Source organism: Pteropus vampyrus, unplaced genomic scaffold, assembly GCF_000151845.1.
Source record: "Pteropus vampyrus isolate Shadow unplaced genomic scaffold, Pvam_2.0 Scaffold11, whole genome shotgun sequence".
Lineage (NCBI taxonomy): Eukaryota > Metazoa > Chordata > Mammalia > Chiroptera > Pteropodidae > Pteropus > Pteropus vampyrus.
In genome coordinates this window covers 11,376,341-11,398,773 of record NW_011888792.1, presented here as the reverse complement: position 1 = coordinate 11,398,773, position 22,433 = coordinate 11,376,341, and the positions used below count along the sequence as shown (strand labels likewise).

The window sequence follows — 22,433 nt, the reverse complement described above, 5'->3', positions numbered from 1 at the left end:
TCCCCCCTTGAGATGAGGGCATTCTGTTCCCTATTTCTCAATCCTTGCACTCTCCAAACTTGAATTTTTGCCTATAGCAAAAAAAAAAGTACTTATGTTCAGTAAGAGTGCTGCCTTCTTTCTGCATCAAGGGGAGAAGTTAATCACAGGAGACATTTGTTAAATTCTATACATATTTTATGAAAGATGATAGAAGTCAGAAATGTCTCAATAATTTTGCCCCCAAATAAATTAAAAAGGAAGAGATAATTACCATAATTTTCTGCCATTTGTACCACCATCCAAAATAACTCCAAAGCCTCACTATAATTACAGTAATGCAGGTCAGTTAGAACAGATCACAAACAGTTAAACTTCTCTCCTTTGGACATTTCCATCACACACGTAATGATTTAACTAAAAGTTGTGTTGATGAATAGCATAGAGAGACTCAATTCTTCTGCATTCTTTGGATGCATGGTGACATGGGCAGAATACTGAATGAATTGAGATATCTGGCTAATGTTATAAATGTGAGTAGCTGTATTTGCCTTTCTTTCTTAGAAAGATCTTCGATATTTTTATAAAATGAAGCATAAATATACATTGAAACTATGTATAAATTTAAATTTTTTATGAATTAAAAACGTGAGCAAAGATGCAACTTATATAGAGAATCACATTTTCTGTTGAGAATTTTAGAATAGCCACAAGAAAATCAACCACCTAGTAGAAAAGCTTCCACCTTTGAAAAATTAGGTTCTTTGAGACCCATGCATCACTGACTAGCTGATTATATATTTACTTTCTCCTTTCTTTTTCTGTTTTATGGATGAGAAGTAGGAGTTGGACAGCAATAAGCAAATTTTGATTTCAGATGTGCAGATTTTTGACACTTTGATACAGAGGAATGATTATTCTAAATAAGTTACTAAGTATGTATTTGAAAGAGGAAATGAAACTCGATTAAAAGTTCTCATCTTAAAAAAATTGACAGTGCATTCAGAGACTCTTAGTTCATTCTGTCAAATTGAGGAAACTTAGGTGAATAGAACACAGAAAGTTAATATAAACTGGTACTAGAAAGTTAATGTAAACTGCCTTGACCTCTGGTCTGGTGCTATTTTTAATATTTTACGTAACATATTTTTAATTGTTCTAATTTACCTGTAAGATAAACACATGGTTCATTTGTTATATTTAGAGTCTAAGTAAAATGACACATTTTTGAAATAGCTTTGCTGGACCTTTGAAAATTAATTATAAAAATAATGTGTTAGGAATTGTACAAGTATATAATGTCACAGGTTTTGTTCTCATCTGTTTTTTTAATATTATATGTATTCATCGAGACTATACATATGAGAGTTGATCCCCTGGGTTGAGCTCTACTAGTATAATAAAGATTTAAATACTGTTTACTTTCAAAAAGTTATTTAAGGATTTAAGTTAGTAAATGTTTCAAAAACTAAAATGAAATATTTATAGTTGGAGATATTAGAAAAAATTAAATTGGACGATATTCCAAACATAGTGGAAAAAAGAGACTAATCAATTTTAACAAATATTAGTATATTGACATATTTGCTTTTTTTTTTTCTTGTTTCAAAGAAATAAAAGGTCACAGAGACTGTTAAATCCCTTCACATCCCATTCTGCCCAATACACTTCTCCAGAGGTAACCACTATCCTGAAGTTGGTGTGTTTTCTTCCTCCAGGTATATATATGTGTGTGTGTGTGTGTGTGTGTGTGTGTGTGTGTGTGTGTGTGTGTGTGTGTGTGTGTGTGTGTGGGGTGTGTTTATGGGTGTATATATATATATATATATATATATATTATATAATATATATACTTGCTCTGCCAGTATGGACCACTAGCCACATCTGGCTATTAAAATTTAACTTAATTAAAATAAAATAAGATATGTTTACTTCCTGAAGAGCACTAGCTGTATTACAAGTGTTCAGTATCCACATGTGGCTTAGGCTACTGTATTAGAGAGTGCACATAACATTTTCATCATTGCAGAAAGTTCTGATACCATCGTTTGCATGTTTTTGAATTTCATACAAATGCTATCATACTATCGATATTCTGGAGCTTGTCTTTTTCACTCAGTATTATATTTTAAGATTTATCTACAATGACACACTAAATTATGGACATTTAGTTTCGAGTTTTTAAATGTTAAAATAATGCTGTAACAAGCACTTTTATGCTTGTTTGTTTTTTTTTTACTCATATGTATGAAAGTTTCTTTAGGATGTATATTTGTTGGTTGTAATTATTTTCTTTTTAAATTCAATTTATTGTGGTGACATTGGTTAATAAAATTATGTAAGTTTCAAGTATATAATTCAATAATACATCATTTATATATTGCATGGTATATTCACCACCCAAAGTCAAATTTCCTTCCCTCAACATATGTTTGACCCTGCCTCAATCCTTATCTACTTCCTCCCTCCATCCCCACTTTCTTTCTCTGGAAACCACTAGACTATTGTCTGTGTCTATGAGTTTTTGTTTGTTTGTCTTGTTCATTTGTTGTTTTCAGTTTTATATCCCACATATGAGTAAAATCATATGTTCGTAACTCTTTCTGTCTGACTTATTTTGCTTAGCATGATTATCTCAAGATCCATCCATGTTGTCACAAATGGCAGTATTTCATCTTTTCTTATGGCTGAGTAATATTTCATTGTATATGTGTACAACATCTTTATCCAATTATCTGTCGAAGGGCATTTCGGTTGTCTCCATGGCTTAGCCACTGTGAATATGTTGCAGTGAACATCAGGGTACACATATCTTTACAAATAAATGTTTTCAAATTTTGGAGGTAGATACCCAGAAGAGAGATTGCTGAGTCGTATGGCAATTCTATTCTTAATTTTTTGAGGAACCTCCATATTGTTTAGTGGCTGAAGCAACTTACATTCCCACCAGCAGTATATGAAGGTTCCTTTTTCCCTACAACCTCTCCAACACTTGTCACTTGTCTTGTTGGTAATAGGCATTCTTACGGATGTGAGGTGATATCTCATTGTGGTTTTGATTTGCATTTCCTTAGTAGCTAGTGAAGTTGAGCATCTTTTCATATGACTATTGGCCATTGGTATGTCTTCTTGGGAGAAGTGTTCGTTCAGGTCCTCTGCTCATTTTTTAAATGGATTATTTGTGTTTTTGTTGTTGAGTTATATGAGTTCTTTATATATTTTGGATATTAGCTCCTTATTGGAGACATTGTTTGCTAATATCGTCTCTCATTCAGTTGGTTGCATCTTCATCTTGTTGATGATTTCTTTTGCTATGCATAAGTTTTTTAGTTTGATACAGTCCGATTCATTCTATTATTTATTTATTTATTTATTTTCAAATTAGTGTTTTATTTTCTTCATATAAATAAATACTCGTGAGTAGAATTTCTAGGACTTATAGTTATATTTTTAATTTTTTGAGGAACCTCCAGACTGTTTTCTATAGTGGCTGCACCAATTTATAATTTTGCTTTTATTTCTCTTGCCTTTGCAGTCAAATTCATAAAATCCTGTCTAAAACCAAGGTCCATGAGTTTAGTACCTGTTTTCTTCTATGCAATTTATTGTTTCAGGTCTTACATTTAGGTCTTTGATCCATTTTGAATTCATTTTGGTGTCTGGTGACAGATAGAAGTCTAGTTTCATTTTTTTTGCATGTGATTTTCCAATTTTCCAAGCACCATTTATTGAAGAGGCTTTTTTTCCTCCATCATGTATTTTTGGTTCCTTTGTTGAAAATTATTTGTACATCTCTATGTGGGTTTATTTCTGTGCTCTCACTTCTGTTCCATTGATCTGTGTGTCTGTTTTTCTACCAATAGTGTGTTACCTCTGGCTGTGTTCTTTTTTCTCAGGATTGCTTTGGCTAATTGGGGTCTTTTGTGATTCCATACAAATCTGTTATTTTTTTGTTCTGTTTCTTTAAAAAATATCATTAAGGTTTTGATGGGAATTGCATTAGATCTGTATATTGCTTTGGACAATATGGCCATTTTAACTATGTTGATTCTTTCAGTTTATGAGCATGGAATATATTTTTATTTCTTTGTGTCTTCTTCAATTTCTTTTTATAATGTCTTGTAGTGTATAGGTCCTTCACATGTTTTGTTAAGTTTATTCCTAGGTATTGTGTTTTTCAGTTCTTTTTCTGAAATTTCACTATTAGGATATAGGAATGCAATGGATTTTTGTACATTGATTTTGTATCCTGCCACTTTACTCTATTTGTTGATTGTTTCTAATTGTTTTTTTGGTGGAGTCTTTAGGGTTTTCCAAATAAGGAAGTATATCATCTACAAAAAGTGGTTGTTTGACCCTTCATTCCCAGTTTGGGTGTCTTTTATTTTTTGCTCTTGCCTGATTGCTCTAGCTTGGACTTCCAATACTCCATTAAGTAAGAGTGGTGAGAGCGGGCATCCCTGTCTTATTTCTGATCTTGGAGGAAAATGTTTCAATTTTTCACCATTAAATACGATATTAGCTGATGGTTTGTCATATATATGGCCTTATTATGTTGAGGTATTTTCCTTCTATACCCATTTTATTAGGTGTTTTAATTATAAATGGATACTGTATCTTGGTTGTACATTTTCAACATTACATGATGTGACCGAATAATTTTCTAAAGTAGCTATACCAATTTAAGCTTCAACCAACAGTATATAAGGTTTTCTTTTCCTCATATACTTGCTGATACTTATTATTATTAGACAATAGTGTCAAATGTTATTTTTTTAAAATTTTTATTTCCTTAATATTTAGTGAGGATGAGCAACTTTTCATGTTTATTAGCCACCTGGATTTCCTTTACTGTGAATTGTCTATTTACAGTCCTTTAAAAATTTTTTTGATTGAGGAGTTCTTTATAATAATTTATTTTTGGTTATGTAGTATAGATTTTGTGGCTTGTATTTTTACTTTGCTCATGGAGTGTTGATGTGTAGAAGTTTTCAAATTTATTGTGTATAATATCTCAGCCTTTCTCTTTAGTGCTTGTACTTTTTTAGGTCTTGTTTAGGCAAGCTTTTTTTATTTTGATGCCATATGGTTCACTTCCTGCTTTTTCTTCTAAAAGTATTATAATTTTGCTTCTAGATTTAGATTTTCTAAATCCACCTGGATTTATTTTCTGAGACAATTATCTAATTTTTTTCTCATAAGTATAACTAATTCTCTCAGCATCAAGTTTTGAATAATTTCTCCTTTCCTCAGCAATTTGTGTGACCAATTTTTTCATCTAACAAATTGCCATGTATAGAAGGGTCTGTCTGGGTTTTCTGTTCTGTGCAGTTGATTTGTTTATCTCTGTGCCAGTATTGTGCCATCTAAATTATCAATGTTTTATGATATGATAATGGCTATTAAGGTAAGTCGTCTCACTTTGTTCACCTTCTTCAAAGTTCTATTTTCAGCCTATTCTCTTACATGTGAGTTATAGGGTCGTAGTCATAGATTCTGTTAGCAACCCTCATGGGATTTTTATTGAATTGAACTCTTATTACTTTTGACAAATTGTATATTCTCTTAGATCTTCTATGTAATATTATCTGCAAATAATGGCTATTTTTAAATCTTTATACTTTTAATATTTTCTAAATTGGTTAAGATTTCCTGTACAAGGTTGAATAGAAACGGTAATCAATAATAAACATTCTTATGTTGTTTCTGACTTTAAAGTAAATGCTTTTAAAGTTTTACCATTAAATATTAGGCTAAGGAAATTTTTTGTATTCTTAGCTTTCTACGAGGATTTTAATAAATGATAATGTATGGATGTTAAATTTTTTCCTATATCTTTTTAAAAAATCATTATGATTTTTCTCCTGTAATATGTGGCAAATTGTATTAGTAAGTTTAAACTTCAGTCTATCCTTGAGCTCCTGGATAAACCTTACATGATCATGTTGTAGTTCTATAGATACAGGTATGTATGTATACACAGATGTAGATAATGCAGATATACACAATGTATGATTAAATTTGCTAATATTTGTGTAGAATTTCTCTTGTCTTTGTTAGTAAATGAGACTGGGCTATAGTCTTTTTTATACAGTTTTTGTCATTTTGAGCATTAAGATTATACTATTATAAAATGATCTGAATAGCTTTCTCAATTCTTTTATTCTCTGAAATATCTTATTTAAGATTTGGTAATACTTGTGTATAAACAACCTTGCCCTGGTGCTATCTGTGGATAGATATTTGACTCTTGATTTAATTTGAATAACTTCAAGAATATAAATGCCACACAGACTTATACAACAATTATTTGCAAGTTTATTTAAATTAACAATTTTTTTCAATCAGTGTTTGCCTTCTTTAGTCATAGAAACTGAAACAGAAATTAAAATTAAACATTAAATTTTTTACAGGTTTTCTACCTTTTTTTCTTGTGCAATTTATTTGTCGAAGAAATCAGCATATTAATTTGTGAAGTTTCCCATTATTTTGGGGTTTTTGAAGACCACCCCAGGTTTAGTGATTTACTATGAGGACTCATAGGATTCATCATATAGTTGTACTCATGGCTATGATTTATTTGAGCAAAATGATACAAAGCAATATCAGTAAGGGAACAAGGCAAATTGTGTGAAGTTTGGAGGAAACCCAGCACAAGTCTCTAAGAGTCTTCTAGTGGATTCACACAGGATGTGTTTTAATTCCCTCAGGAACAAGTTGTGACAACATAAGTCGTGAAGGGTTTTAAAGGGAAGCTAATTAGAGACCCAGTGGCCAGGGTTTTTATTGGAGGCTAGTTATATAGGCACCCTTTGCCTGGCATATTCCCAGCTTACAGACTTTCAGACAGAAAGCAAGTGTTCAGCATAAATCACATTGTACAAACAGTTTAGGCACTTTGAGCACTCTTCTTAGTTCCTGGAATGGTGGGAACCCTACTGAAATCCAAGTTCCCAGACACCAGCCAAGGTACAGCCTTGCAAACAGGCTTTTCTAAGGACAGCAGTTTCAGGCCTGCTATGTTAACTCTTCTGCACGCCTACATTCAAGACTTTGCTGATTGCATCCTGGGTGTTGTTAAAATATGCTACCATCTCCTCTGTTTCCTGTAAACCAATAGTTAGATCTAGAGGCTTACACAGGTTTTATATTTTTTGGGGGGCGGGGGGTGGGGCAAGAATATTTCATAGATGGTGTTGTATACTTTCTATTGCATCTTATCAGGAGACATATGACATCTGGTTGCTATTTTTTGTGTGTGTGATGTTAAGATTGATCAGTAGTTTCAGATATTGTCTACCTGATTTATGCATTATCAGTAGTTTCAGATATTGTCTATCTGATTTATGCATTATAAAGTTCCCCGTCTGCTATCTACCAAATGATTTTAGCATCCTTTGATGATCATTGCCCAGATTCATCATGCCATTCAGAACTGTAAAATCTAACTGCCTTTTTCATTTATTAGTTGGAATATTTCTATAAATAAGAACTTGCCTCCATCAACTATTCATTTACTCTGAGATACAGTTAATAAAGAAAAGATAGAGAAAAATGCATGATTCTTTCTTTCGGAATTCCTTTTACTTTCAGCATTCAGAGTAATAAGTTGGTTCCCTAGCATATTCCAAAGACAATTATGAGTTTTCATTTTTTATTATTGTTATGAACATATGGATTTTAAACAATTTAATATTAACATTGAACTTGAAACTGAATTCGTCTTCCTAAGATTGTGCCATCTTTTGACATCTCAAGTCAGATACTGAGCTCTTTTGACACAACCCCATTAGCCTTTGATAATTTCCTTGTTTTCTGGTACAGCAAGATATTTCAGGCTCATCTTGTATGTTTCCTGCCCCAGATCTGGAATCAGCTGTTCTTCCAAGTAATCCTAGTTGCTTTCATTGCAAAAATGATATTTAGAGACCACAATCTGGATGATGGGGTGCGCAATGCTGTGGATTTGTCATTGTTTCTAAGCCTTTTCAGTGGTAATATGAATAGCTAGGAAATATGAACTTTTTAAAAATAAAAAATACTTCATGAGTTTATCTTGATATTTTCAATTTAAATTTGGGATTATAGGGTTTTTACTTAAGTATTTTTGGTTTTGTGTGTTTTTTTCTTATGTTGAAAATGTTGGTTCCTAGTATCATTAATACAGTTATTTGCTCTCTGTATATTAATCAGTATAACAACACCAATGTCATTACTAATAATATGGCTACTGAAATAGTTTAAAATTTCTTTGCAGTTCTTTTGGTCCTTGTTGTATATCCCACTCAGTGTTTACAATTAAATTACTCTGTTTTCAAGTCACTTGAAATAATTCCTATCTGGGTTTGTAAGCCATCAACTTGATGCATAAATTAGTTTATTTTACTTTCAAATTTTTGGAATCACTTTTAAATTCTTGATTCAATTTTGTTTTGTAATTATGTTAGATATTTATATAATTTCAAAGTCAAATCTGGATAACAAGATAAATTTGGAGAAGTCTAACTTCTACTCTTCTCTCTTCTACCCTCTACTCTCCTTCCCACAGGTCAGTAATTTAATTAGCATTTGATTTTTTTATCTCCTTTTTTTAAATGGAACTAAATATGTATATTTATATATTTGTATTTTCTTTCTTAGATTAAATACGTGCATACTATTCACAGTGTTCCTCATCCAGACTTTTTCATTTACTATTTCCTTGAGATTATACCATAATAGTATATAAAAATTCCTTATTAGGATCTGTTTTTCATCTGGCATGACATTATCATACCACGCATGTAATGTAAATCTGTACCCCAAACCTATGTTTAAGTTTAGCTCTTTCATGGGAATTTTTTTGCTACGTAGAGCTTTTGGAAGAAAACCAACTTCTTTGCTGTTCCCCTGGGCTGTGAGCAGAGATTTTGTTTTTGTTTTTAATACTCCTTTTTATTGAACAAGCAACCTTTTGATAATCTGAACTTGTTATTCAGGTATTTTAGTTATTTCATTCTAACTTTTCTACTTGTGTGATCTCAAACCATATATTCTGTCCTTACATATGGACATTAACACCTCAGCTACTAGCTGTAAGGCCCTCTTTCTTCTCTGTAGAGTTTCCTAAATTGTCATGCTGTCAACTTATACTCTTGAAAGAGTTCTCTCTTTGTTTCCAGGGCCTGGGTATTTCTAAAATATGTATCATTTTTTTTTTTTTTTGTATTTTCCAGCATTTCTTTGTGTTTGGAGCAGGAACAGTTCACTTTGTTACGTTGCCAGAAGTAGTAGATCAATGACATTTATTTCTGTCACCCATGTTTGTCATCCCTTTTCTGTAATTAACTGCCTGAAAGAACACACATATACATTTACACGTATGAAACAATTTTACAAGATATATTTTATCACTAAAATTGCAACATTTCCTACCTTTTCACTTGAAAAGATTATTGATCTACTGTAATTTTTATATTAAGGTGCTTCTCTTCCCTTTTCTCCTCTCTGTCTTGGTTATTGTCCTCTTTTTTTATTTTTTTCTTAATCAAGAAAAACTTACGTAAGGAGCCCAGGTCAGCTAATCTTAGTGCTTATTTCAAAATAAAGAAAATGATAAGGCTTTTAGACAACAACATTACAGTGGGTATAAAGTCTTTTTAGTGAAAGAAAAAAAAATTGCCTAAGTACAATTTGTGGACACTAGTGGTTCAGTGTATTTTTTAAGTCTTTATCCAATAATATTCATTACTGTTTGATTTTATATATTTTTTTCACTTGTGCTGCCCTCTAACTTGTATCTTCCCTGTTATTTTCTTTTACACTCTTCTTTTTACAGTGAGGTGTTTCATTAAAACTGTTTCTACTATTGGTATGCCACATAAAGAAACTTTTGAATTTCATGTATTTCAAGATCTTTGGCTGTGCATTTTTGCAAATTAAAATATGGAGGTAATATTAATATGCAGTAAATAGCTAGGTAATGTACAAGTCTTAGTTAAATCTTCAGATTCCTTGAAGAGATCTGTAGTTTTCAGAAAAATTCTCCCTTGGGGATGACACACTTACTTGGAACTTTGAGCAGCAATAAGAATTTTGAAAAAGTATGAGAAAAATCGTTTCAACCATTTTTGAGTTTCTTAAGTGATAAAAATAATAGTAGTTTTGTTTCTAATTGCTTTTGTTGACTTTTAACTTATATTATGTATAATGCTTTAACCAGAGAGAAAAACAATGCAAGAAAGAATATTAAATCTTTCTTTAGACTACTTTAAGTGGCTCCAAGGAAAGTTAATTTTTCAAATACCCCTAAAGAAATTATCATTATGTTTTTCTTTTTTGTTATAAGACTTATTTTTGAAGAAACTTTGAAGTATAATACTTCAGTTATTGTTTTAAAAAGTACTTAGAAAATTCAGTGCAAAAATAGCATACATGCTATTTAAACCTGTGCATTGATCAGCTAACTAAAAGTGAAAATTTTCTAATTGATCTTGGTTCAAATTATATGAGATCATGCAATGTAGACATTTACTGACATGTTTAGTGAAAACATGAATGCGATAAAGCTAATGAGAATCTTAATGCTGACCTTTTCTGATATTTCAGGCTATGATATTTGCCATCATTTTCCTCACACATTCATGATGTCATCTCTGTCAAAGTTACAACTTAGATTTATAAGTATGTATTACATTACATGTGCTTGAGTAAAGTATATACAATTAAATATGAGTTTATAGGTGGAGACAATAAAGCACATCAATTGATAAGTAAAAACAGTGTTCAACAAGATAATAATCCAAGGTCCTGTAGTTGTCACTGTTTCACAGTGATGTGGAATTAAGAGAGTAAGTTCAATTTTTCATCTAATTGAATTTGCCAAAGGAGAAATTTCATTCACATGTTTAAAAGAGGAGGATGTCTTTTCTCAGAACCTGTAAACCAACTAGTTGAAAGATTGACATCTGGGTAAAGAGAACTCAACCTTATATTTGGTTTCAGGCAGCCAGAATTTCAATCACAGCTCTGGTGATGAGGGAGTGGGAAGGTTTGCCTTTCACACAGCAACTTAAACAAACACAGAATAATATCTCCATTGCTATCCAAGTCATTTCCTGCTTCATCATTCTTCATGCACATCCCACACACTACATTAATAGAAACTGAACCAGAAAGCTGGGCTTTTGAGTTATTTGGTATCTCTCACAGTCTATGGGAATGACTAGATAAAGTTACTACTAGTCACTGAAGCATGTGGAAGAATGATATCTTTCAAAACAGTACTCTACTAATATATTACAAAAATTTAAGAAAGGGCTACATTTTAGAGGTTTACTCATTTGGGCAGAATATTTCAGGGTCATTGGATTTCTTAGTATGTTAGCTGCATTATTGAAAATTTGTACCATTTAATGGAGATATTTGTTTTTACAGTAAAGAGGAAGCTAACTAAAGCAATCACATAGAAAGTGACCTGTGTACCTGCATGTAGTATGTCTTTGTTTTTTTTGCTGGCAAGGATATGACTGTTTATTTTTATTATGTACCCAGGAATCTCGAATCCTATAAAAAGATCAGAAACAGGAGAAAAATTTTTGTGCTTTGAGATACTAAAGATGAATATTCAATTAACAAGAACAATAAGAGAAAAACATCACAAAAGTCATGATATATAAATTAATAATGCCTGGGAGCAACTACTTTATATGGCAAAGCCAGGAAGACATTAAAAACATCTTGTTTTTGTTTTCAACTCATGAACAAATAAATGTAGAAAACATATTTATTTGTTTCACAGAGCAAACGGTTTCTATAATGCATATATTAAAAGAGGGTGCCTATTTTAGAACTCAAGATAGGGAGACATGGTGAGAGAAGGGAATAGTAGCAGAACTACATTAATAAAAGCAATTCTGACGAAGGGGGTTCCTCCTACAAGGGCCAAGCCATGCCATGTCCCCAGTTCTGATATCTTAAATAGACTTCTTGCAAAATATATTTACCCTGGACTCCGCAATTTATTGCATGGCTTAGCTAATATTAACAACATAGTAGTTTCTTTTCCTCACGGACAAACCCGCTTGATCATAGCAAAACATAAACAGAATGCTTTGCTAATTATTTACATAAAGACAAAGATGAAATGTGAGTTTTGGTGTTTATTTCATATTACTGTCTATGATTGAGGAAAGGAATTCAGTTTCTTTTTGTTTGTTTCACTTTGATTTTATTACCTTTCAGGGGTACCTAATAATGATATTTGAAAAATACATACTTAGTCTTGGAAAAATAATTCTTTCATTTTTTTTCTTCTAATCTTTCAGCATGGGGATACTGAGTTTATTTTTTCTGTTCAGATGATAGGCATGATGTTTATCAATAATACCATTTATACTCTACAACAATTTTTAGAAGTATATACTATATTTAGTTTATAGTATCCCAAAATACATTCTTTTCTGGTTTTAAAGTTGTAAAATAAATTCAGAAAATTTGTTTGAGGAGAACATTTCCAAAATAATTCATAACTAGTTAAGTAAATACCATTTTAAAATTTATTTTCTCTTAAAAATTAGATGTCCAATAATAGCCATATTTGTATATATAAATATACTGTATTATAAAATTTCATATAGTACATGTATAAATATATTAAAGATTAAAAACTTTGCGAATAAATTATTTTTCCAAATAGAATAAAAAGGAGGTATTAGGATTCTTAACTTACCTCCATTACATGGTCTTGAGCAGGCCTAGGTTCTCCTGTCTCTTGGCGAAAAGTCTGTAAACATTTACATTTCATTATAGAAACTCTGCACTTTCAAGACTTGCATCTTAGAATTTTGGGAGAGGTTCTCACTCTTTTTGCATTTTGTATATACACACATACATACATATAACACATACATACCCCAATTTGTTTATGCATTTACCACTGATAAGCATTTGAGCTGTTTCTATCTTTTGGCTATTATGAATAATGCTCCTATAAGCATTCATGTACAAGTTTTTATGTGGATATATGTTTTCATTTTTCTTAGGTATATACCTAGGAGCAGAATTTCTGAGTCATATTGTAATTCTATGTTTAACTTTTTGAGGAACAGCCAAATTGCTTGTTTTCCACAGCAGCTGTACCATTTTATATGCCCACTAGTAAAGTAGAAGGGTTCCTATTTCTTTACATCCTCGCCAAAACTTGTTATTTTAAATTTTTTTGATTAAAGCTTTCCTAGTGGGTGTAAAGTATTTTTTCCTTTTACATTTTCTTAATGACCAGTGATGTTGAAATCTTTTCAAGTGCTTGTTTGGTTATTTGCATATATTCTAGAGAAATGTCTATTCAGGTCCTTTGCTCATTGTTATTCAGGTTGTTTGTCTGTTTCTTGAGTTGTAATGTTTCTTTATATAGTTTCAATATTAATCCTTTATCAGATATATGACTTGCAAAAATTTTCTTTCATTCTGTAGGTTGTTTCTTCATATTCTTTTCTTTCTTTTTTTTTTTTTCTTTTTTTTATGGTGACATTGGTTAACGAAATCCAGTTTCAAGAGTACAATTCAACAATAAGGCATATACATTGTGTGTTCACCGCCCATAGTTAGATTTCTTTCTGTCACCACATATTTGACCCCTTTTATCCCATCTGCCTTCCCTCTCCCTGCATACCCTCTGGTAGCCACTAGTCTATTGTCCATGTCCATAAGTCTCTATTTGTTTGTTGCTTTTGGGTTTATATCCCACATATAAGTGATATCATGTGATTTTCAACTTTTTCTCTCTGGCTTATTTAGCATGATTATCTCGAGGTCCATCCATGTTGTCGCAATAGCAGTATTTCATCTCTTCTTATGGCTGAGTCATATTCCATTGTATATATGTACCACAACTTCTTTATCCAGTTATCTATTGTAGGACGCGTTGGTTGCTTCCATGTCCTGGCCACTGTGAATAATGCTGCTATGAACATCAGTGTACAAATATCTTTTCAGATGTATGTCTTCAAGTCTTTGGAGTAAATACTCAGTAGAGGAATTACTGGATCATATGGTAGATCAATTCTTAGTTTTTTGAGGAACCTCCATACTGTTTTCCATAGTGGCTGAACCAATTTGCAAGTCCCATCAGAAGCGTATAAGGGTTCCTTTTTGCCCGCATCCTCTCCAACAAGTGTTATTGTCCTGTTGATAATAGCTGTTCTAACAGGTGTGAGATGATATCTCATTTGTGGTTTTGATTTGCATTTCCTTAATAGATAATGCTGTTGAGCATCCTTTCATATGTTTGTTGGCCATTTGTATATCTTCTTGGGAGAAATGTCTGTTCAGGTCCTCTGCCCATTTGGATTTTTTGTTGTCGTTATTGAGTTGTATGAGTTCTTTGTATATTTTGGATATTAGGCCTTTATCGGAGGCATTGCTTGCAAATATATTTTCCCATTAGGATGGTTGTCTCTTTTACCTTGTTTACCTTCTTTTGCTGTGCAGAAGCTTTTTAGTTTGATATAGTCCCATTCATTTATTTTAGTTTTTACTTCCCTTGCCTTTGAGGTAAAATTCATAAAATCCTCTTTAAATCCTAGGTCCATGAGTTTAGTTCTATGTTTTCTTCTATGCAATTTATTGTTTCTGGTCTTATATTCAGGTCCTTAATCCATTTTGAGTTAATTTTGGTGTGTAGTGATAAACAACAGTCTAGTTTCATTCTTTTGCAGTGGCTTTCCAGTTTTCCCAGCACCATTTATTGAAAAGGCTTTCCTTTCTCCATTGTTTGTTTTTGGCTCTTTTGTCGAAAATTATTTGCCCATATAAACATGGGTTTACTTCTGGACTCTTGATTCTGTCCCACTGGTCTGTGTGTCTGTTTTTCTGCCAATACAATGCTGTTTTGATTGTCACTTTGTAGTATAATTTGAAATTGGGAAGAGTGATGCCTCCAGCCTTGTTTTTTTCTCAGGATGGCTTTGGTGATTTGGGGTCTTTTGTGTTTCTTCACATTCTTGATAATGCACAAAAAATTTTTTAATTTTTATGAAGGCTACTTTGTCTAATTTTACTTTTATTGCTCATACTTTTGGTGTCAAATCTAAGACTTAATTGCCAAATCTGAGATTATGAAGATTACCTCTGTATTTCCTTATGATATTTTTATATTTAGTTTATTGATTTATTTTGAGTTAATTTTGTATAAGAAATAAAGTTTAGGTTCATCTTCATTATTAGTATGTGATTATTCCTTTGTTCCTGTACCATTGTTGAAGAGACTATCTTTCTCTCTTGAACAGTCTTGTCCAAAATCAGTTGGCCATAGATGATTGGGTTTATTTCTGCAGTCTCAATTCTATTCTGTTGATCTCTATATCTTTCCTTATGCCAGTATCACACTGTTTTGGTTACTGTAGCTTTGTAGTAACTTGAAATTAGGGAGTATGAGTCTTTTTACTTTTTCAATATTATTTTGGCTATTTGAGGTCCTTTGCAATTCCATATAAATTTGAGGAACTGTATAGTTCACTTTGCAGAGTATTTTCATTTTAGTGATATTAAGTCTTCCAATTCGTGAACTTGGGATGTATCTCTATTTACTTAGGTCTTTTTAAATCTCTTTCAGCCATGTTTTGTAGTTTTCAATGGATCATTCTTTCACCTCCTTGGTTAAATTTATTTCTCAGTATTTTATTCTTTTGAATGCTATTGTAAATGGAATTATTTCCTCTTTTTTTGACAATTATTTATCACCTTTATTAACAGGTGTTTGCAGCTTGTTGACTTTTTTGAAAAAATAAAGTTGTAAACTTTTATTACAAATTAATCAGTTTACGATCCCTTAGTTTTTAAATTTTTTACGCCTACAGCATCTGGTCTTCCTAGGTGGTCTCCCATCCAAGTACTAACCAGGCCCAACCCTGCTTAGCTTCTGAGATCAGATGGGATCGGCCTTGTTCAGGGTAGCATGGCTGTAGACAAAAAAAAAAAAAAATGAAGTTCTTAAAAGTCTGAACTTGACCAGATATGAAACAATTTAGAATCCTTTAAAGATGTATTAAGAAAAATCAAGAAGGACTGTTTTTTTTTTTTTTTAAAACAAACAAACAAACATGTTTGTCATTACCAAAAAGAGAGATCTTTAGGTAAAAATAATAAAAACCCTACATAGGTGATGCAGATAAAATAATAAAAAAATAATAAAAACCCTACATAGGTGATGCAGATAGTTTTAGTTATCTGGTCAACAGGCAAAAAGCAAACAAGATCTTTAGCTCCAATCTTTTGTTTATTTCTTATTGCTGAAATTTCATATTCATTTCTTCTTTTCAGATGACTAAACTGGTTGATGGTAGAGATGGTAAGCTGGTGTTTACTCAGCCTTGCCCTGCTTAGCCTCTGGATCAGACAAATGTAACTGATGGATCAGCTGCTTTTGTCTCTGCCCTCTTGTTGTTTAGGATTCTCTGGATGTCTGTGTCTGGTAATTGAAATTATGGCAGTACCGATGTTGGGGTGGCTGCTGACCCTGGGTCTCATCTCCTTGATTGTTTTTTATCTTCTTCATTGCTGTCCTTTCTATTTTGATGAAGAGGGCCGCTGTGGAATTGTGGTCTATAGCCCCAATACATATTCTATCTCACTGGTCTACCTTGTTCTCCTGCACCCTAGTACTAAGCCGGAGCAGTGGTGGGACAGCTCAGGGATCTCTGGGGTCTACTCTTTGCTTCACTACTAATCGAACTCTGGAATTATTTTCGTTTCCTCTTTAGATTATTTATTGCTGCTGTAAACACAACTGGACTTTGTGTATTGACCTTGTACCCTGCAACTTTACTGAATTCACTTGTTAGCTCTAAAACTAGAATTATGTCATTGGCGAATACAGCTTTATTTCTTTCTACTTCTAAAAAGCATCATCAATTTGGATTCATTTTATCTTTTTCTTGACTAATTGCTCTGGCTAGAACTTCCTACCATGTTGATTAGCAGAGATCAAAGTGGACATCCTTGTCTTGTTCCTGATGTTAGGGAAAGCTTTTATTCTTTCACTGTTGAATATGATGTTAACCATGCATTTTTCATTAATGCCCTTTATCATGTTAAGGAGGTATCTTTCTACCCTAGTTTTTGAGTGTTTTTATAATAAGCAGGTATAGAAATCTGTCAAATGCTCCTTCTGCATGTATTGAGATGATCATGTAGTTCTTTCCTTCATTCTGTTAATGTGGTATTATTACACTGATTGATTTTCATATGTTGAACCACCATTGCATTCCTGAGTTAAATTTCGCTTGGTTATGATATATATTTTTTTAACATGCTGTTGGATTTGGTTTGCTAATATTTTGTTGAGGAATTTTGTGTATCTATTTATAAGATATTAATCTGTAGTTTTCTTGTGATATCCGTCCGGCTTTGATATCAGATTAATGCTAACCTCATAAAATTTGTTGTAGAGTGTTCTCTCTCTGCTTTTTTGGAAGAGTTTGAGAAGGAGCTGTGTAAATTCTTTAAAAGTTTGATAGAATTTATCATTGAAGCTGTATGGTCCTGATTTTTCTTTGTTGGGAGATTTTTTTATTAACTGATTCAGTCTCTAGTTACAATTCTGTAAAGATTTTTCTTTTCCTTGATTCGGTTTTGCTAATTTTTTGTGTGTTCCTAGGAATTTGTACATTTTATCTAGGCTGTCCAATTTGTTGGTATAAAATTGTTCATAATATTTTCTTATAATCCTTTTCATTTCTGTAAGGTTAGTAGTAATGGTCTCACTTTCATCTCTTATCTTACTTATTTTTATCTTTTTTTCTTTAGGCAGTCTAGTTAAAGGCTTATCATTTTTGTTAATTTTTTCCCAAAGAACCAACTTTTGGTTTCATTGATTTTTCTCTATTGCTTTTCTCTTCTCTATTTTGTTTATTTTTTGCTATAATCTACATTATTTCCTTTCTTCTGTTGGCTTTGGGTTTAGTTTGCTTTTCTTTTTCTAGTTCCCTAAGATGTGAAGTTGGATTGTTGATTTGAGATCTTTCTTTAATATACGTGTTTACAGCTATAAATTTCCTCAGAGCTTCTGTTGCATCCTGTAAGTTTTGGTATGTTGCATTTTTATTTGCATTTATCTCAAAGTATTTCCTAATTTCCCTAGTGATTCCTTTATTGATCTATTGGTTATCTAAGAATGTGCTATTTACAATTTACAAGCCAAGATATGGAAGCAGCCTAAATGCCCATCAACAAGAGATTAGATAAAGAAGTTATGGTTCATATATACAATGGAATATTACTTGACCATTAAAAAAATGAGATCCTACCATTTGCAACGACAAGGATGGACATAGAGGTTATTGTGCTGAGTGAAATAAGTCAGAAAGAGAAAGATAAATAACCATATGATTTCAGTTATATTTAGAATCTAAGTAACGAAAAGAACAAAGTAATCAAAAACAGACTCACAAATATAGAGGACAATCTAGTGACAGCCAGAGGGGAAGCGGGTAGGGGATTGGGAGAAAGGGGTGAAGGGTTAACGAAGTACAAATTAGCAGTTGATAGATAGATCATGGGAATGGGGAACATAGCATAGGGAATGCAGTTAGCATTAATGTAATGGCTAGATGGAGAGCCAGAGGAGAGAAAGCAATTAGGGGGATTGTTTTATAAACTATATAAATGTCTAACCAATGTACTGTATAGTTGAAGCTAAAAAAAAAAAAAAAAAAAGAATGTGCTATTTAATTTTTTTATATTTGAGAGTTTTCCAGATTTCCTTTTGTTATTGATTTCTAGCTCCATTTCATTGTGGTCAGAGAAGATACTTTGTATGATTTAGATATTTTTAAATCTGAGAATTGTTTTTTTTGGCCCAACATATGGTATATCCTGGAGAATGTTCCACATGTATTTGAGAAGAATATATATTCTGCTGTGGTTGGGTGACATGTTCTGTATATGTCTGTTAATTCTAGTTGGTTTATAGTGTTCAAGTCTTCTATAGCCTTCGATTTTTTCTCTACGTGTTTTATCCATTATTGAAAGTGGGTTGTTGAAGTTTCCAACTATTATTGTAGACTATTTCTCCCTTTAATTCTGCTACTGTTTGCTTCTTACATTTTGAGGCTCTGTTGTTTGGTGTGTACATGTTTATAATTGTTATATCTTCTTGGTGAATTGATTCTCTTGTCACTATAAGATATCTTTCTTTGTCTTTTGCAACAGTTTTTGATGTAAAATCCATTTTGTCTGATATTAGTGTAACCAGCCTGGCTCTCTTTTGGTTACTATTTGCATGGTATATCTTTGTCCATCCTTTTACTTTCAACCTGTCTGTGTCTTTGGGTCTAAAATGAGTTTGTTATAAGCAGCATACAGTTGTATAATGTTTTTAAAACATTAATTCTGCCTTTTTCTTTCCTCAATTCCACCAATGTCTTTTTCTTTCCTCAATTCCACCAATACTACCTTCTTTTGTGTTTGATTTTTTTCCGGTATACCATATTGAGTCCCTCTTCATTTCTTTTTATGTATATTTATAGTTATTTTCTTAGTGTTTACCATGAGAATTACAATTAACTTCCTAAATTTATGAAAATCTAGTTTGAATTGATACTAACTTATACTCAATAGCATATGTTAACTCTACTCCTGTCTGGCTCCATCCTCCTCTTTATGTTGTTATTGTCACAAATTACATCAAATTGCATGTTTATGCTTTGTATGCTCATTAACATCAATTTATAATTATCGTGTTATACATTTTTTTAATGGTGACATTGGTTAATGAAATCTAGTAAGTTTCAGCTGTACACTTTAACAGTAAGGCATATATATATTTATGATGAGTATTCACCTCCCAAAGTCAGATTTCCTTCAGTCACCACATATTTGACCCCTTTTACCCCATCTGTGTATATGTCAATTATGTCCAGTTGGTCTAATGTGTCATTTAAGGATGTTATTTCCTTATTGATTTTCTGTTTGGATGATCTGTCCATATCCGACAGTGGGGTATTTAGGTCCCCTACTACGATAGTGTTTTGGTCTGTTTCTCACTTTAGTTCTGTTAGTAATTGCTTACATATTTTGGGGCTCCCAGATTGGGAGTATAGATATTAATAAGTGTTATGTCTTCTTGGTGCATGATTCCCTTTATCGTTATGAGTGTCCCTTAGTATCTTTCTTTACCTTTTTATTTTGAAGTCTGTTTTGTCCTCTATTAGTATTGTTACTTCTGCTTTTCTCTGAATGCCATTTGCTTGAAATACCATTTTCTGCCCTTTCACTTTGAGTCTATATTTGTCTTTGGAGCTGAGATGTGTCTCCTGGGGCAGCATATGGTTAGGTTTTGTTTTTTGATCCAATCTGCAACTGCATAACTTTTTATTGGTGAGTTCAGTCCATTTACATTTAGGGTGATTATTGAAATATGAGGTCTTCTTATAGCCATTTTATCTTTTGCTTTCTGGTAGCTTGGTGTTTCCATTGCTTCCTTGTCCTTGTGTTTCTGTTTTCTTTATTTTGGTTGGCTTTTGTGGGTTTTGCCTCTGGTTCTTCTTGTTTTATGTTATATACTTCAGTTGTTAATCTTTGGTGTATGGTTACCATTATGAATATGTAAAGGATAGTAATATATATACAGTCGTCCATTTTCTTCTGCACATGCCTTATCTCCATTCCCCTTTGCGAATTTCGATCTTTGAATCCTCTGCTTTTCAGTCATTGTTGTCTCACTTTATCCCTATGTATGCTGAACATTCATTATGATCTTGCTATAGCAAATCTCTTCTTATTGTTTAAGCTTAGAATGCCCTGTTCCTAGTAAGGGTTGCACACCTCTGCTTCTATTCGCTTGCTAGTCACCTTACTCCTAATTATGTGTTTTTTTTTTTTTTTTTGTCATTATATGTGAGCTGACCCCTTTCAGTATTTCCTGTAATAGAGGTCTCATAGTGGAGAATTCCCTCAATTTTTAAATGTCTGGAAAGGTCTTTATTTCTCCTTCATATCTAAAAGGAGAGCTTAGCTGGATACATTATTCTAGGCCGGTATTTCCTTTCGTTAATAGTTTACATATTTGATTCCATTCCTTTCTGGCTTGTAAGGTTTGTGCTGAGAAGTCTGATGATAATCTAATGGGGTTTCTTTTATAGATTACCACCTTCTTTTCCCTGGCTGTCCTGAGAATTCTGTCTTTGTCATCGATTTTCGATAACTTTAATACAATGTGTCGTGGTGAAAGCCTTTTTGAGTTGAGATAATTGGGTGTTCTGTTGACTTCTTGAATTCCAAGCTCCAGCTCATTCCTTAGATTTGGGAAATTCTCGTCCACTGTTTGTCTGAAAATGCTTTCTAGTCCCTGCTCCTTTTCCTCGCCTTCGATAATGCCGATTATTCTTATGTTTCCTCTCCTGATGGTATCAGCTAGTTCTTGTATTTCTCTTTCATTATTTTTCATTCTTTAGCTTCTCTCTTCTTCCTTCTGATTTATTTCTAGATTTCTGTCTTTGATATCACTGATCCTTTCCTCCATTTGGTCGACTCTATTTCCCAAGCTTGCTGTTTCATTTTTCAGCTCTTGCAGTGTGTTCTTCATCTCCAGAAGTTCTATTCTGTTCTTTTTGAGGGTTTCAGTCTCCTTGCTAAAGAACTCATTCTGCTCATCTAGTTGTTTTTTCACATCCTGAAATTGTTGATATGACTCGTTTGGCTCTCATTGAGTTTTTTCATAAGTACCATGCTGAATTGTCTGTCATTTAAGTTGCATATTTCTACGTCTGTAAGCTTATTTTCTGGAGATTTTTGTCTTTCTTTCTGAGATGCCTTGTCACCTTGGTTGTTCATAGTGTTTAATGGACTATTTCTCCTCTGGGGCATTAATGGAAGTGTATTCTGTTTTGTTTTGTTTTGTTTTTTTCCAGAAAGAAGATTTATTATATGAAGGTCTCTCTTTAGCCTGCTGCAAAGAAGGCACTTTTCTTTTGGTTTCCAGTAGGTGGCGTCTAAGCCTCTTGGATCTCTGTTTTATATAAAGTCTTAATAATGTCTTTTTTTTCTCTTATAGGAGTTTAATCATGCTCGCTACCCTCTGTCTCAGTTCCTTTCAGTGTTAGCAACAGTTTTGGTGGTGTTTGCTCAGTTCTTTTGCGGCTCCACAGTATTTGGTTTCGGAGGATATGGGGATAGGGGCCTTCTGGGTTGGGTATTGTGGGCTGTGGCTTAGCCCTGGTTTCACAACTGAGGCTGGTAGAAATCAACTCTTGTTATTCTGCCATCCTGCTTCTCTACTTTCTGCCCTGATGACTGGGCCCTGTCTCTGGCCGTGTGGAGCTCACAGCTCTCCCAGGCAGGGCTGTTCAGGGAACTCGCAGCTCCTTCTTCCTTCCCCCTCCTCCTACAGGGAGCTCTGGCTGGGAAAAGCAGCTTCTTTGTTTCTCCCAGTCTACCACCCAACTCCCGGGGTTCTGACCTGTGGTAGCTCTTATGTG

At 32.9% G+C, this 22,433-nt stretch overlaps 1 long non-coding RNA gene and 1 pseudogene across 1 annotated transcript in view; one reads left to right on the top strand and one right to left on the bottom strand.

Moving 5' to 3' along the window:
• The first annotated feature begins 457 nt into the window (after window positions 1–457).
• The window catches only part of LOC111731614, a 78,190-nt gene continuing 56,214 nt past the window's right edge, over window positions 458–22,433 (top strand). Inside the window, exons 1-2 of the long non-coding RNA XR_002777225.1 lie at window positions 458–512; window positions 1,591–1,697. This is a non-coding gene — a long non-coding RNA (uncharacterized LOC111731614). The remainder of the gene's footprint in view (window positions 513–1,590; window positions 1,698–22,433) is intronic.
• Window positions 15,807–15,925, bottom strand: LOC111732160 (annotated as a pseudogene).